This window comes from Salvia miltiorrhiza, chromosome 1 (assembly GCF_028751815.1).
Source record: "Salvia miltiorrhiza cultivar Shanhuang (shh) chromosome 1, IMPLAD_Smil_shh, whole genome shotgun sequence".
Taxonomy (NCBI): domain Eukaryota; kingdom Viridiplantae; phylum Streptophyta; class Magnoliopsida; order Lamiales; family Lamiaceae; genus Salvia; species Salvia miltiorrhiza.
The window spans coordinates 23,188,352-23,194,361 of NC_080387.1; the positions used below are offsets into that span (position 1 = coordinate 23,188,352).

Here is a 6,010-nt window from a genome sequence, read left to right on the forward strand (position 1 = left end):
TAAAACGAGTTATAAAATATGTAATTTATAGAGAGTTATAACGAAGCTTCGTTATATGGGAACCCGAAATTAGTATTACAAATACAGAATAAGGATTTTATTCATCACATTCATCTAGCACCTACACATACTTTTCATTTCCACATCCATCTTACTCTTAAATAAATTGATGGTGTTGGAAACACTCATCATATGCCAACCATTCCACTAAATAAAGAGATTCTTTACACTTTCTCCAGATCAGCCCATTCCTTTTGCCGGCCATCTTCTACACCTTTAACATCTCAACATGCAACTTACTTTTATTTAACCAAAATCAGCAGCCAACATTCCTCCCATTCCTCCTTAGTTCTTCAATAGCCAAAGAAGAGATTGACTTCATTCAAAGCTCTTACAGTAAACCTCAAGAGGTAAAACTTGCTTTAATACTCCATTAATTTTCATTTTCTAACATTCTGATCCAAGCTATACGTTCTTATGCTTGAATTATAATTCACAGATTCCAGCTAGACACCAAATACCAGCTACATCGAGGTTACTCCAAATTTCTCTTTGTATTTTTTTCTAGTTATTTCTAAATCAAGCATCAAAGCAGCAACAAATACACACATACGCATAATCACTATATTTTCCTAACTATTACGGTTACAAGGTTCCAAAGAATTGATTTTGTTAAGAAAAGAAGAACAGAATAATACACACGCACACATGTTTATATATTTTCTAAACTATTACATTTACAAGGTTTGATTTTTGCTAAGGAAATGATAAATGAATGATGAAAGAACAGATTTCTAAACAAAACCCTAGCTTTGCTATACTTGTGAATCTGGACTGAATTTGGGGGTTCTTGTACTCTGTCTTGGATGTGTGTCCGAGAACGGAGTGATGGGGGTGAGAGCAGCCGACGGCTGCTCATGGCCGGCGACGGCGCGGCGGTAACCGCCTAGCCCTTGTCCTGCCAAAACGAGAGAGAAGAGGGTAGAGAGAGAGATGGTTAGGGCTTCTGTGTAAAAAAAAAAAAGAGAAGAGAAGGGAGAACAGGGGAGGGAAAGAGAGATAAAGGAGAGAGAACTTATCTTTCCGGAGGCGGCCTCGGCGGTGGCGATACGATGACGGGAGCGGCGACGCTCGGCTCTTCCCCGTGAGTCCGGCGGTGGTTGTGGGCGGCGAAGATGGATGCGACGGTGGGGGTAGCCTCTGCTGCCCTATTCCGAGCAAGGGGCCGGAGAAGGAGGCAAGCAAGCGGCGACGACAGCGCACAGCGGAGGCGGAGCGTGGCTCTGTTTTTCCGGCGAGATAGAGAGAGAAGAGGTGTGAGAGTGAGAGAGCGGCGTAGCGTGTGTGTGTGTGTGCGTGTGTTTGTGTGTGTGGGTGTGTTTAAAGAGGTAGGGCTTAGTTTGGGCCGAGTTTAATTAGTTTGGTCCAAGTTTTAATTAGTTTGGGCCGAGTTTAATTAGTTTGGGCCGAGTTTTAATTTATGTGGTCCGAAATTTATTTTTTAAAAAAAAAGAGAGTGGGCCGATTTTTATTTCTATGTGGGCCGATTTTATTTTAATTCTGCCGGGCTCTTTTTGTTCTTAATTGATGGGTTTTTATTTTAGTTGTGTGGGCTAATTTTATTTAAATGGTTGGGCTATTGTTTTAAATATAGGCCTACGAATTTTGGCCTTATTTCTTAAAAAAAAATGTTTGAATTTTCACTAAATTATTTTTGTGAATTTAAATCTCTTGATTTAAATTTTAATATTTAAAGTTGGGATTATTTATTCTAAATGAAGTCCATTCTATTATTTAAATTATTAATGGACTTTAAAGCAAATATTTTGGGATTAAGCCCCATTTATTATATGATAAAATTATTTTCAAAGCTTACGAGTATGGATTTTTTTTAAATGGTTAAAATGTTTTATTTCATCTCAATGGATTTTAAAATGTTTTATTATTTATAAATGAATAATGGAATTTCTTATTTATTTACATAAAAAAAAATGAAATGTATAGAATATTATAAATATGGTTTCTTTTAAAAGAAAAAGGATTAAATTATTTTATGAGTAATTCCATTATAATGGAATTAAAATGTCCTATTAGAATGGCTTCATGTTTTTAAAAAAATATTGAGACTATTTATGTGAAATTGTGTTATAGAATGATTAAGTATATGATTTACTTTATCAAATGAGCTTGGGATTTAATTGAGATATTAAATTGCTAAGCATATGTTTATAAATGATTTATTTATTTAAGTGATGAAAATGTGCGAAGTATGAGAAAGCATGATTTATAATGATTAAATTTTCAGGGTAATAATATATAGCTTGTTCTTAATTGATGGAGTACTTGACTAAATGACGGGTGTAGAAGGAAGTTATGGATTATGTACATGTTGATGTTCGAACAATTGGGTTCGAACCTATATGATAGTTACATGATAAGTGATAACATTTTATTGATTGAATGAAACGAGATTAATATGGATGCTGCTAGAACCCTAAAACTTTAAAAGATACCCTAGGCACGTAGAATTAGACTTTGTCTTATGACAATTTCTTCACGAACTTATCGACTCTTCATCAATGAAGGTCCGGGCGACAGAAAGTGAAGCAGAAGAAGAAACGACTCCACGCCAGCTTTAAGAACAATTGAGGTGGGCATTATTTTATTATTACGTATATAGAGATCCCCTGCGTGACGTAGGCCTCATATGCGAATATATATGCATGATATGTTTTGACTATTTATTCAGTTCTTATGAAATGCTTATATGTTAATGCCCTTTATGAAAATGAAAATGTTATGAAATTGAAATGTTTATGAAATGATTAACTGCCAAAATGTTTATGTTTTTATATGTATCCTATCTGTGTTGGTTCGCCAACTTTAAAGGAAATCCAATTGGGATCCTATGCTAGACAAAGGTCGCTAGCTAGGGTTACCGTGTACACTCATGGAGATCGCGAGTCGCTTGCGACCGGTCTTGGCGTCCGTGGTAAGGAGGCCTCCTTCCCGGCGCGTGATAGAAAGGACAGATATGGATCATATAGACTGAAAATGGGATGCATCCACCTTTATGAAAATGAACGAAATGTTTTAGTAAGCGCAGGTCATTTATGAAAACCCCTGTGTGTTACTGTTATGGCAGTTCAATTTATATATGTATGCATGTTGTATTTTCCGCTTATGTCACTGAGTATTTTTATACTCAGCCCTGCATGTATTTCTAAATGTGCAGGTTGAGCAGGCGATGGAATGGATCGGTGTTGAGCGGATTTCCCTTTTGATGTTTATGTAATGAAACCTTGAGTATGCATCTCCATATGCATAACTCACACGTTTTTCCGCTGCAAACACTCTGAATTTGTTATCGTATTGTGGAACTTATTACTCCTTCATTTTGTTTAACTTTCATTTGGGGTTTAGTCGTTATGGCTGGCTCATTTGTTAATTACCCAAGTGGTTATATATATATATATATATATATATATACCACTAGTTTGTTGTTATTAATGTTGGTTATTTAGTAAATCCCTTTTAAATTTCCATTTCTTATTGTTCACCCAAGTCATAACCCCGGTTAACCCGTCATTGGGATAGTGGGCTGTGACAAGAAGGGCCTTTGATGTTCAAATTAATAAAGAAAAATATGAAAAGGATAGAAATAAACAAACGAAAAAAAACGTTAAAAGAAACAACTTGCAAGCAAAAATATTCTCGAGGGACTAGAAGTATCCAAAAACATTGGGGGCTTTAGGCGAAACCAAAAAAAAAAAGTTTCTTAAAAAAATATATTAAGATTTTTGTTATTAGCTAGACATAACACATGATCGTCTTCTATAATTGATTGGCTACATAATTTTAGTCTATAAAATGTTCTAAACTACAAAACAATGATCAAATAATTATTGCAATAATTTAGAACTTTTTTAGCATTTTAAAAAACAAAATCATTAATAATATCTTCAATTCAAATAATTTTATATTTATTGAGTTCTTAAGTTTTTTTTTTCATTTCTATTTTTCAATAAAATTTTATTTCATCATCTTCAATTCAACTTTTTCCAATACCTTATTTTCAATGCATAAAATTGTTATGCTAATTAACAACATCTTACATGCAATAGAAACATTAAAAAAACAATACAAAATTTTAATAAACTTACAAACTTCACTAATCAACTTTATTTTTAATAGGAATACATTTGTAGCACTTACAATTCAAAAAATAAATCTTTAAAATCAATGGCAAATAATATTGTTTAATAAAATTTTAAAGGGGTTTTTACAAATAAAATCACGAACAATTTTAAATTTGTAATTTTAACGTGACTTTTGAAGTGTGGCAAATTAAATCATAACCTTTTCAATTTTTGCAATTTCGTCTCCTCAATTTTTTCCGGCCATCGGAGTGATAAGTTGGAGCTTATGTGGATTATTGTTTTCCACGTAATTAATTTCTAACTATAATTGACCAAGCATGACTCTCTCGAAAACTCTCTCTAAAAAACCCTAGCCGTCGTCTCTTCATGGATGCGCCGGTGCTGAACGTTGCCGCTTCCGGCAACACTGCTGCGTTACAAACTGGATCCCCGAAGGTCTCTACTAATTTCGACCTTCCCCCTCAGAAAGGAAACACTCCTGCTGCTACTCCTAGGGTTACGGAAAACCCTAACTTTGCCGCTTCCGGCAACACTGCTGCGTTACAAACTGGATTCCCGAAGGTCTCTACTAACTTCGACCTTCCCCCTCCGAAAGGAAACACTCCTGCTGCTACTGGTCCTAAAGTGCAAAATCATTCGAAGGAGGATTCTGTTCAAACCTTGAACGCGGTTGTCGACGCTGATACTGTCAAAAAACATACCTATGCTTCGATCATGGGGCCCCGATTGCCGCGTAAGGCAGATATTCCGGCCCATAGCTTTGTGGCGCTTAAACCTGAAAGGCATGGCGATGCCGTAGCGTTCACCATTCCTTCTGCTATTTACCAAAAACAAGTCTCTGAATTTCAACATGCCCTTATAGGGAGACTTCTTCTGAGGAAGGGTGATAAGCCGAGACACAATATGGACTTGAAGAAAGAACTACAACATGTTTGGGATGTCCAGAATGATTGGAACCTAATCCCCATGGGAAAAGGATATTTCACGTTGAAATTCTCCAGCGCGGAAGATAAAACTAAGGTTAAAAATCATGTGATATGGGAACTCTCTACGGGAACTATCAGGATACGTGAGTGGGTTAAAATGTTTGATCCTTATAGGGAAATTTCATCCTTATGCCATGTATGGGTTCGTATCTATTACTTACCCGTTGAATGTTGGTATCCGGAGATTATTATCGGAATTGGTCGTCATGTTGGTCTTCCTCTCAAAATCGATTCCGCTTCGGCGCACAGGGAGTTTGGGCACTTTGCTCGTATCTTAATTGAGGTCGACTTATCTCTCCCTTTACCTGAAACTCTTCTAATCAACTCTGATGAGGGATCTTTCTACGTGGAATTCAGCTACGAGCAATTGCCGCAATACTGCTCCAGATGTAAACTTACCGGACATGCACTTGATAAGTGTAAAAAGGTTGAGGTCCATCATACTGGTAAAAAGGATAATGAAGCTGCAAACAAAAAGGAGAGCAAAGAGAAGGAAACACAAGGTCAAGGCGCAAAGCATTTCACTAACAAAGGACCTGTGAAAAAGTCCAACTGGAAACCCAAGGCTTTTGAAGAGGGGGCTCAATCGAATGCTTTTGCTTGTCTATCTGAAAACGAGGCACCTGAAACTCAAGGTGAGATCTCTGTCCCTGATCTACTTGAGAAAGTGCCTGTTCCTGTTAAGGAAACTAATGTGGTTTTGATTGATGCTGAGGAACGGGAGCATCATTCTGCAAATATTGGAAACACTAGTAAGATTGTGGTCGAGGAGGATACACAAGAACGTAACTCTGAGGAGTCGGGTTATCATGAAGAGGATGAAGCATCGGAGGATGAGGAGGTTGAGAATGTTTTTGACGAAAT

At 36.6% G+C, this 6,010-nt stretch overlaps 1 long non-coding RNA gene across 1 annotated transcript; it reads left to right on the plus strand.

Annotated features, from left to right (window-relative positions):
- LOC131007059 (uncharacterized) lies at nt 1–3,451 on the plus strand. The gene is made up of 4 exons (XR_009095879.1): nt 1–410; nt 500–534; nt 2,586–2,650; nt 3,236–3,451. It is a non-coding gene; the product is annotated as an uncharacterized LOC131007059 (long non-coding RNA).
- Nucleotides 3,452–6,010: the final 2,559 nt, after the last annotated feature.